Below are 12,334 nucleotides of genomic sequence, written 5' to 3'. Positions count from 1 at the left end.
CTTCTGTCATTTTCACAGTACTGTCAAAATGAGAAACATCCTTTCTCAGAGTGATATTGAAAGACTGGTCCATGCATTTGTAATCGTAACTCCGTATTATCAGGATGTCCCAATAATTATCTTAAAAACATCCAACTGATGCTGCAGCCAGAGTTCTGACAGGAGCTAGTACAACAGATCATATTTTTCTCCCATATTACCTTCTCTTTGTCAGCTCCCTGCAGATGACCAGAATAGAGTTTAAGATCCTTCTTCTCACATAGAAAGCTCTTAAAAGACTGAGCTCCATTGTATTATAAAGACCTTTTTTGCACCGTAATATTCTAGCAGAACACTTTGGTGTGAGACTGCAGGTTTTCTTGTTGTTCACTGAGTTTCTACACACATAATGGGGAGAAAAGCCTTCAGTTCTCAGACTCCTCTGTTGTGGAATCAGCTCCCAGTTTGGGGTTATGAAGACGACACTATCTCTGCTTTTAAGATCAGGCTTAAAACTTTACTTTTTGATGAAAATTGTACCCAAGGGTTTGTGTGAAGCTAAGCTGTCTTTTAGTTAGGCTGCTATAGGTCCAGACTGCTAGGAACTTTCCGTGATGCACGGAGTCTGATCCAGCCTCACATCAAGGTTTCAAAGTGGCAATCCACAAACTACTACAAGTGTATATTATTAAATCAAATTATAATATGCATTTTATCAAATAATTGATCTTTTCTCCAGACTTTATTTGCACTCGCTGGCAACAGCAGAAGCCCCTCCTCTTCCCCTGGCTGTAAATAACTGATTTATATGAAGAAACAAAGAAAAGCCAGTTTTTCATAATGCTGTATAATCATTTCTGTTCATTTATTGTGTTACCAATGCAGTCAAATCAGAGCTATTTTAGAAAACATATTATGATGATGCGGTGTATGCTAAAGAGGAAACTGCCAGTCTGATTTGCTTGAGCAGACTCTTTCTTTCATTGAGAATGAAACAGTGATATAATTACTAACTTGATCCACTACCTTTGCAAAAAATTCGCTGTGCAGTTGTCTTGAATTGGTTGTTGTGTACGCCTGCAGAATTACCCCTCATCTGCAAAACTGTCAGGAGACATCTGGAGCTGATTCACAGATGCTGAATTTCAATCTGATTTCTGAGTGAGTGAAAGCATGCAGGAGGTTTTCTGGGGAATTCGGCATGCGGTCTGATTTAAGGCCTGTGCCAGGAAAATCAAATGTCATTTTTTGTATAAACATCAAAACATTATGCTTCATCATCTTTTGGCAATGAAATTCAGAAGGACATTTCTCGGGTGAGCTGTCCCAAGAATTGAAGACAAACTCAGTTGAGTTTTGAAAAACTTAAACAAGTCAAAAAACTTTTTAAATCCATTATATTGAACTTTCAGTTTCTGACTTTGTTCCCTTGCTTCTCCCTTCGCTGCTTCACTCTAATTTGACTCATAGACTGTCTACCTTTAAAGAAATGCTTTAAGCCCAACAAAAGCCTTCTCTGCACACACTTCACATTCCTCAGTGACGTTTTCACCAAACAGGTTTGGATGAAGCAATAGCAGGACTGACAATGAGCTCACCCCTTATTCATATGCCAATGATGATTAGAGCAGATTCAGTTTTTTTTATTCGTCACATACACATGCATTATGGCAGTGAAATCCAATGACTGTCCAAGAGGCTTTATAAATACAAATGCTAAAAATAAAAAAAGACAAACAGGTAAAAATTGACATATTTATGACATGTAGAGATGAGCGAGCGAGTACAGTAAACTTTAGGCGGACACTGTAGACGCCTCCCTGCAACTCAGGATTGTACGTCATTTTCACTGCTGACAGACAGAACAGGTTTGTAAAACAAAAAATTCATAACATCATAAAGATGGTAGCTACTACTGTATGTGCATAAGATAACAGCTTCATAAAGTGTCTTTTTATTAGGGAAAGTTCAATGCCACAAAGTTGACACTGACAGAAACTGGGCCTGTTACTATTCAGTATATGTTTTGCTCTCATCTACATTTTGCTCGAGATTAAAAGGATTAAATGTATTTTCCTTTACAGTCATGCACTGCAAGTCATTTTAAGCTCAATAATTAATTTCACGTCATCTTCAGTCTTGTGAATCCAAAGCTAGCTGAGTTATATCAACCAAAGTTGGGTTCAATAAACTTTAGATATTGAATTTTTACAAACTCGCTTTCCTTTTCAAGGTTCTTAGTTTAAAAAGTCTTCATTTGACATGAAGAACTTATTGCTGCATTTGCTGAGGCCATTTTGTATCAGAGTCAATACAAAGACAGCTTAATAAAAAAAAAATATATATAGAATAGGGGAATTTCAAAGGGTTAAGTACTTTATTCGGATCTGTCCGCCATCATGATTAGCACGGTTTCCATATTTTTCTGTGAAGAACTCAGTTGACATAGATTAAAAGGCAGTAAGTTTCCACTATCCGGGCTCTGCAGAGTTTTAATAATGCATACTGGGACGTCTGTACATATGCCAGTTTTGCTGTTTTATTAATTTTGAGTGTTGAGTGAACTCAGAGGTTTCAAGAATTTCAAATCATGTTTCTAAAATTCTGAAGTGGTCTGAAAAAAGTTAGCTGTTTTTAATTGGAATAAATTAAAAAAATGTTAAATGTAAACTTTTATACTGAGTTAAAAAGAAAAGATTAGTAAATTTCACTAAATCCCTGTAAACAACATTTCACAGCGTCCCAGTGAGGCTGTGCTTTAATAGTGTCAGCCTGCCAGAAGGCAAAAATTATAATTTTTTTTAGTAATTACAATGTTTGCCATTTTCTCCATTTTGGTAATTGGCAAGAAAACAAAAACATACAATGGGTGAGGAAGAGATTGTGTTTAGTTTCCCAGATAATTGGTCATTAATCAAAGTTTTAAAGAAATTCAAATCATGTTCTGATGGTTGCACCAGATGAAAGTCATCCAGAGGGACTTGCAGAGCCCAGTGGGTGTCATGGAGAAAACAAACATTTTGTTTTAAAGTGACTAAAACTTTTGCTTTAACCTCATTTACATTTTTCCTTCCTCTGTCCTGTAGAGAGCAGCCAAATGCTTTTGGAATTAAGCGTTCTGTAAAACAGACATTTGAAGAGAATAACAAAGGGGCTTTTCAGAAAGAGTTCCAGAGACATGAGCTGTAATGAACTGGATGACATCTGCTTTATCGTCAGAGTTTTTACGGTGACCCAGACTAATATTCTATGCAGTTAGTTTTTCAGATAACTAGGATAATGATACAAAAATGTTTGTGGCTGTTTGTGAATTAGTCATTGGTTAGTTCTGAGTTGTGAACTAAAGTGGTTTATCACCGTTGTCACATTATTGAGCTGTGCTGGCAGTATGACTAAAGATTGTTGAATTAAATGTAGCAATCGGCCTTGAAATCAGATCGCTCATCTTCATTGCGACTAAATCAAATGAAATCAGCAGGGTGTAGCCCTCAGATCTGGCACACAGCACCTGCATCAGTGCCAAAAATATGAAGATTTAGGAGAAAAACAGCATGGAATGAAGCTGTATCCACGTGGCTGAGATTCGTCTGCTTGCATGAGATCTACACGCAGAAAACAAACCTCTTTGCTGCTACATCCAATAATCTGATAGTAAACCAACACAGCAAGACGAGGAGGAATCTTCATGAATTCAGTGGGACTGTGGCACGCTGTGGATGGTCAGGAGACCGACAGCTGAACCTGCTGAGATTCTCATCACTTCTTCCTCTGCTGTTTTTACGCTCTAACTATTCAGATGACAGTTTGCCTCGTTCTCGTCAGTCTGTGCTACATGTCAGCTATCAAACATGCTGCATGAGCGTCCAGTTGAAAGTGGCGTTCATGTAGAAAATGTGGACAAATGTCTAGGTCTAAGGTCACTCCCATGACATCAGCAGGCGATATGACATACTCGAGCGTTGTTCATCAAAGCTGGGCTTTCTCCTTGAGGAGGGTGGTGATCCGGTAAGAATCCCTCAGCTGCTCTCATGACCAGTTTGCCTGGGAGCCATTTATTCTGAGCCATTTATTCACAACGAGACCTTCACTGATGTCAAATTCACAATAGAATGAAAGCATTCACAGGTTTAAACCCGATTGCAACACAGTAGTATATGAAAAAATCTATCCGTTTGCCTGCTTTCAATACAACTGTACTGATTTGTTTCAAACTTCCACTCCCATAGCGTGATTAGTGGAGCTGTTTACCCAGGAATCAGCGGTGGGCTAATATATTCACAGCACTGGTAATGTTAACATGACAGTTAAATTACTTTTGATACAGGTGAGGGTAGTCAGAGAGGTAAAGCAAACACAGGAACCCCCATATAGCAGTGTGTAGGCACAGATAACAAACTAAATGTGCAGCTAAGGAACCTCCAGAGATGGCACCATCCAACACGTTAGCAATTTACCGACGCTGATGTTAGCAGGAATGATGTGCAACCAAAAAATTTGAAAAAAAAAAAGTTGAATCTCCAAAGCAAACTCAAACTTTATCAGACAGTGATTCATATTTGAAGAAACATTAATATATTGATGTGCTGGACACGATTGGGCTGGAGGCTGTAGACTCCAATATGAGCTCTTTGTTAAAAAGCTTATCTTAGTGTGCTACAAATGTGCAGATTTAATAAGAGGCTGTACGGCAGTAGAATGAAGTTTTTTAGCCTGAATCGACAAGGCACTGCGGCATGTTGAAAAGATGAGAGCCTCAGTCAATGCAGTAGAGACTGAAACGGTATTTAACAAAGTCAATGCCACGTCTTAGCAAGCTGATACAGACAATGGAATAACTACAAATTAAATAATCTGTGTGTCTGTCACTTATTTGATTTTCTTGCCAACTGTTTATCCAATCTCCTTCACACTTGGCGGGTGTATTGTTGAGGGCCGGTGGGAGTGCAGTGTCGAGTTTGAAATCATTTAGATAAGTGGTCCTTTTGATTTGGACAAAAGTTTATCTCAATAAAAACCTCAGTGGGCTTTTGGCTGCTTGTGGGCAGAGTCTAAGTCACCACTTTTGCCAGACATTATAACGGGCAAATGTATTGTGACATATAGCGATGTTATATTTTTATACAAGCATATGAAGCTAAATGTATGATGAAACTTATCAAAGACAGAGTTTAACCGCTAACTGCATGAGTTTATTTAAACTAATGACATGGGGCTGTTTAGATCTCTGTGTTGTCAAATGCATCAGAAAAACAATATATCTTTTCTAACAGTCTCATGCAGTTTAAAATAATGAATGTGTCCTCATTCCAGGACCAGATTTACATTAAAAGCAAAGCAGAAGTTAATAATGTAAGAAATGGCTCATATAATCCCAGCATGACAGCTAAATCAGCAGAACTTAGCTCCTCTGCTTTTAAATGACGTGGAGTACTTGGGCATAAAATCCAATGCTCAGGAGAAAAGCTGGAATGCAAATGAATGTGAGCTAACCACAGAAGATACTGACACCAGTAAGTATAAATCAAAGGTTTCATTATCAGACTGTATACAGACAGAGCTACATGTGAAGCAGCCAGTTCAAACTCACTCAGTTCAGTGGAAGAAGAAATGTGTCGATGGAGGCAGAAATCTTCTTTTCGCTCTGGCTTTATCTTTCACTTGACAAGCTCGAACTTCAGAGCTGCTTAAAGTACTTTACTAGGACAGTGAGGACACGCCTTCCTGCTGCACAGACGTCAGACCAGATATTCCTCCTGATAGCTACAGCTGAAATCATTTATGAATGGTGCAAGCACCAGCTTAATTATCATGGAAAGTTTGAGCAAGTAGGTTTGTTCCTTGCAACAACACTCACTGTTCAACCCTGTCCTTTAGTATAAAATTATTTTTAGTCCAAATTCATCAACAGATGTGTGCCAGTGTCTCATTATTGTATCTAATGATTATAAAGTTAGTTAAAGTTATCTCTTAATGGTAATTTTTATTTTTTTTATTTCTATTTTATTTCCAAAAAGTAGTGAAACAATGTCAAATATTCTTTCCACCCTCTAAAATACAGGGATTTGCTAGTTTTCTCTGTAATAAATTACTGTAAACTGGACGTTTTTGGTGGCTTGAAAGCAAACCAGTAATCCACACGCCTCACAGCTGGACACATTCATAAGCAGTGAATCTTCAGCTTAATTCCTGACTCTCTTTACTGCTACTCTTAGACACAAAAATGCCTTAAAAATAATCTTGATGTCTTTGGGCTTTTGGTCAAACCAAACAAGCCATGATGGAATGTAACTAAATACTTGAATATTTCCATTTTATGCTACTTTATACTTCAAGTCTACAACAATTCAGAGGGACAAATTGTACTTTTTACTCCACTGCACTTATTTGATAACTTTAATTTAATAATTTTTTTAATGATGGGAATAGAAACTAAAAATGACAGTAACAGAAAATATCTGTTAAAGAACACAGTGTAAAAGAGCAATTTACTATTTGAAGCAATAGTTATTATTAGAATGTCACAATTATTATTATTGCCAGATTGTGTCCCATCTTTGTCTTGCATTTAATTATTTATTCATTCATAGAACAAAAGTTTCAGATACATATGCACTAACCAACAACAACAAGACAGCCAGAGGGTGAAGTGAGTAAGACTGATCATCGTGTTACAGCGCAATGTTCTGACATTCATGCAGATGTTACACCTAAACATTGTTGCAGATCAAACACACATCCCGATGAAGGCAGCGATCTCTCCCAGCAGGACGATTAGAACCACCCCAGCACAAAAACTGCCCAAAAAATTGCTCAAGGAACACGACAAAGAGCTCAAGGTGTTGATCCGACCTCCAAACTCTTTAGATCCCAATGTGATCAACTATCTTTAGGATGTGCCGGAGCAAAACAGATCCACAGAGACCCCACTTTTCACCAAGCTCTACATATTTTTAGGCAAGTGGTTGTAACGTTGCAGCTGAACTGTGTGTATTTCAACCGTTATCCTTCTCTCACGTCTACATTTTGCCTTTCCATGGTAACATAACAGTAAGGATGACTCGCTCCCAGTTAAGCCAGTGAACTGGAACTGAATGCCATTAATTTTGTGACTCTCACCTGTAGCTCTCTTACTGTGACATGTGAAAATGGCCCAGCCTTCAGTGACAGGATGTGCCAACAGGTGAGTCACTCTCTCTGCTGGAGGGTCTACACCTTTTTCATCAGAATTTCAGATTTGCCAGAAGGGAGTGGACTTGGATTTACTTGTGTCTAATAGAACAAAACATTCTATAAACATGACACAACTGACTGGTTACGTGGGTTTTCTGCAGATGGTGTAAAAGGTGAACTCTGAGTGGATTCTGTTGCACAATTTAGAGAAACCTGAACAAGTGTCAAATCCCATCAGGTGTATTGGATAGAGCTGTCCAATGCCAATAGAGAAAAAAAACACGGAAATGGTATTATAAATCTTCCTCTAGTAAGATCTCACTGTACACACCTACAAAATGTCACTGTGATTATTTTACTGGGAAGTAGAGATGTGGTCACCTTTCAGTCATGCTAGTGGCATTCTCAGGATCAATCTGAATGGCTTTGATGAGCTCCTGATTTTCCCTTTTAGTGGCACCAGCAGGATGGCATTTGCATTGTTCAGTGAAATGTTTCAGCCAGTGTTTAATGGAATGTCATTAAATTTGGTAGGCTTTTATGTTCCCCAGTGGATGAAGTCTGAACTTGAATATGCAAATCCCGTTTTTGAAATCTTAACGTGTTCATATGGTGTTTTGTATAAGCTGGAAGACACACCATAAGTAGATTAATCACTCGATGTCGTAGTGCCACTGATGAAAAACAAATTCAAATGTTAATACTAAGAAACCTATCCTGTCAACCTGCAGGGTGGGGTTTTCTCTATTCTTCTTCAGAATGGGTTTCTTGTTTCAGCGTTACGGCTGAATTATTATAGTGTTACAGTATTGCCACTGAGTGTACAGTATTTGAGCAGAGCTATGGGTGAGCTGGTGGTGGATGGAGAGAGTCAAGGACTTTACAGCCTTTATAGAGCTGCATTTTTTAGAGGACAGTGTAGACTTGCATTTAAACCATTTTAAGGTAAACAGGAATTGTTTTCATAGAAAAAAAATACATCTCAATAAGTGATTTTGATATATGCAGCTGAATTTTTTTAGGAATTATAATAAGTATGTAGCCAGGTTTAATATTCCACACATTATAGTATAATGATGTTGGAAAAAGGTTTGATAAAATTAGGGATAAAAAGTACATTAGAATAAATAATAGATAATAAATAGCCTACAGTAAATAGTTTAGTAAACAGTTGTTAAAATCCATAAATTCATTGTAATTAAAATTGTTAAGTTCATGGTTAAAATGTTCAATTGTGAAGATTTTATTTCATGGTTAAAATGTTTAATTGTAATCCTGTTTGTTCTTTGACCTGTGAATGGGGAAGTGATGTACATGCAGTGAGAAATGAAAAACGGGGACTGCAGAGAGACACACGTTTTCCGACAGCATGCGCTAATGCTGGAACGTTATGCTCACATTGCTGAGTTTGTTTGCATGTTTCTGTACTATAGATTGTCAGTGAGATAGTCTGTGAAAGGACACACAATGAGACCGCTGAGTACGCGACAGATAATTTCTACTTGAAGTTAAATTCTGTTACTTATGCTTTCGTTCATTAGCGAAGCGAGTGGCTAAGCTAATTAGCATTACAACCGGACTCATTCATTTGAATGAGGAAGTGCGCCCAAACTTTTTACTGGTAGTGTATCAGAGTTTTCACTTAAAGATTTGATTACAACTTAGAAGTTGACATGAATGCTGCTTACAAGTAAAAAGCTTGTGATTGATAGTCTGACATGACATGAACACAGCAATAGTAGCTGCCAACAAGACTTAGCAGTGATTTGTCCAATCAAGAACAAAGTGAAGGGGAATTTAATTTAATGTTTTGAGTAGAAAGGTTGCTACAATACAAAACAAAACAAAAAAAGAAAATGCTGTGACATCAGAGTAACAAAAACATCGACTTGGTGTGTTGCAAAATCAAATATTTCAAATGGTAAAAGGTGAAGACATGAACAATGACAGTGATGCAACTGAAGGCAGGACCAGATGACACACCGCTATGTGGCACACCTTTCGAAACATCTCTTTTGATAGGGATTAAAAGCATAAAAATAAACAATAGATATACATTTTTTAAGGCTATCGGATACTCAAAAAACTTGAAAAATTAAATCAGACTCCTGAAGCCTCCTTAAGTTGTGGTTGATTTTTAGAATCACTTTAATGAACACTGTGGAGTTTGTCTAACGCTGATTACATTTGAATTGCTTTACAAGAGAATGTTTTTACAATCATTATGGACAGAGGAAATGATTAGTGTTAAAAAACCTTTGCTGAGTACATACTCAGAACAGCCACAACATTAGAACCACTGACTGGTGAAGTCAATAACATTGATTATCTCGGTCTAGTGGCACCGATCACCAAATTTGAAAAAAACTTTCTGCTCAACCAACTTGGATTTGCCTTGTTTTGTTTAATCAGAAATTTTAGATATTTATAAAAGGTATTTGTGAGGTTTTAGCCTGATATAAAAAATACTTTACTAAATGTTCTTCAAAAACTGCCCACTTTGAAAAATACATTAAAATATGCCCATATTTAAAATAATAATAATAGTAATAATAATAAATTAGTTTGATTTTGAGAATCATTTCAAAAAATAATATCAATAACTTATTTGATTTTGAGAATCATTTTAAAACTTCAGAACTCTTTTCTAGGTGGATTAGACAATCAAGCGTTATTTTTGTTTTTGCTGTACAACTTGTCATACCTACTCAATCAATTGTGAAAACTGAGTGATAATGATACCTTTTTCCATTTTTATGACTAATTGTTTCATATCAAAAAGTATTTAATATGTTTTCTGTTAATACGACATGCAGATACAGAAAATATCACTACTGCAGCTGACTATGTATTACTTTTTTATGTTGGTATGAGACTTTTCCATGATGACTTCCAGCTCACCTATAATCACAGATTATTTGATCTACTTGTCCAATATTGCAGATTCAAAATCAATGACATGATGAGAAGTAACAGGCTTTTAGATTTAATAGTTCCTGAGATAGTGTGAGTCAGACATAACCTCAAATGTTATTGTGCAGGAAAGCTTGTCATGTATGGGTTGGTAGTGGGCAACTTTTCAAAAATATTATCTCGGGAAACATTTGATGTTGAAGCAAAAATTTCACAGCTATGATATTAAATCTTTATAGTTTATAATTGAAAAGTTTCAAGAAAATCTGAGATGGTGAGCTGAAGGCCACTGATGATTTCAGATTAAACAAATTGCAATTTATTTCTCTACCCCCCTTTAATTTAGAAGTAGGGATCCAATCTTACTTGCACAAAATAATTGTCTGGAGGTGTTAGCAAGATGGCTGCCGTGTTGCCTATAAGGTCCTTCATCACTCAGATTCTTATCCTTGCCATTTTTCCTGCTTCCAAAACATCAAAACTGAATGTTTACTTTCAATGATCGCTGGAGCATGAAAAAGCATACATAGAATCATTGATCAACCCAAACAAAAATCGCTTGAAAAGCAAAAACTAAACATTTTTACTCCGACATATTTCGGTTTCTCACCAATGCGCTCTTATCACCGTAACATTACAGTTTTTTCTGGTTCAGACCGACAGATCATGTGTTAAACTATCCCCATCTTAGGCAAAATCCTCTCACAGAAATCAGAACTCTTTCACTAGTGAGAGTCTCTCTTCTAAAGTCTCTGCTTTGACGAGGACCAAACCATAATGCTGGATGACTGAATCAGAACATCTTCATAACAGCAGGTCTTGTCATGTGTTTCTAGTATGCAGTGATTAGTGCTGACCAAAAGTGGTGTGAGGAAGGACCAAAGATTCAATGATATGTGTGTGGTCTGATCCCATAGAAGATCTACTGTAGCTCAGATTGTTCAAAGCCTGGTACCTGGTTATGAGACGGTGCATGAGACGGCGCCAGGATGTACTATTGGTGGCAAGCAAACAAAAAGAGGTATTGCCATGCTCTGGGAATGTTCTCCTGGGAAACTTCAGGTCGTAGTATTCATGTGGATGTTACTTTGACACATAGCACCTTCTTCAACATTGTTGCAGACACCCCTTAACCTTCTATCGACCAAGTGGGGCCATTTATGACCCAGCCATATAATTATATTTGCCGCTTTTAGATCTTTTCTCAGAAAAATGTTTCCTACCATGAATTTGTCAATCTTCTTGCCCAACACCTGCTCATAGTTTTTTGCAGGAATCGGCCAACTGGTGCGACAAGGATAATGGAAACTTGTGTGGGGTCACTGATGACCCAGGAAAGACGTATTTGTTTTTCACCATTGTAGGCTTTGGTTTTATTTGGTTTTATCTTTCCACCTCTAATCACTATATTTCGATGTTTTGCAGTGCATTATGGCTGGCAGAACTAGAGTAGCAAGATTTACCGTACTGTTGCAGAAGCACCAAGATAGATTCTTGATCCACAAAGTGATGATGAAAATGGCTCGATCAATGAAGATGAGTCATCATGGGGAGGGGCACAGTGGTGGCGCAACAGTTAGGTTTCTGGACTACTGATCAGAAGGTCAGAGGTTCAAACCCTGCTGGGGCCACTGTTGGACCCTTAACCTTTCCTGCTCCAAGTGTGCTGTACTATGGCTGATCCTGATCTCTGAATTCCCCAATTGGGATATGCAAAAACAACAGTGCACAAAATGTATTTATTCTTAGTGATGATCATATCTCTGAGATGTCAGTCCATTCTGATATAGAATCTGACCATGAGGGCCATCCTGTACCTGTGGCACCTCAAGCAGGTGATCAAGACATGCATACGAGGGGAGCAGGTACAGGCCAGACACGGGGTCAAGCTAGAGCTCGAGGAAGAGCACGTGGGTGAGCCTGTGGTACAGCTCGTGGTAGCAGCATCCCCCTGCAGGACAGCCTGGAGTTGTTGCAGTACCTGGCACGTTCTGCCCACGCAATACTGACCATGAAGTGTCACGTGTATGTGCTACATGCGACAAGCCAGTGTGCCCAGAACATAGCCACAAACAAATGGTGTGTGAAGACTGTGCCTGAGATATCACTAATAGTGCATCACTGAATCTTATTACTATGACTTTTCAGTAATTTTATGCTACCTTGGCATCTCATTTGTACCGCTGCCTTGTTCAGATATTTCAGTAATCTAAATACGTCTCTGCATGTTACATTGTGAAAACAGAAACAAACAGGAAACAATTCAGATCAA

Source organism: Acanthochromis polyacanthus, chromosome 4, assembly GCF_021347895.1.
Source record: "Acanthochromis polyacanthus isolate Apoly-LR-REF ecotype Palm Island chromosome 4, KAUST_Apoly_ChrSc, whole genome shotgun sequence".
Classification (NCBI taxonomy): domain Eukaryota; kingdom Metazoa; phylum Chordata; class Actinopteri; family Pomacentridae; genus Acanthochromis; species Acanthochromis polyacanthus.
The sequence above is the reverse complement of the archived record's forward strand: the minus strand, read 5'-3'. Positions refer to the sequence as shown.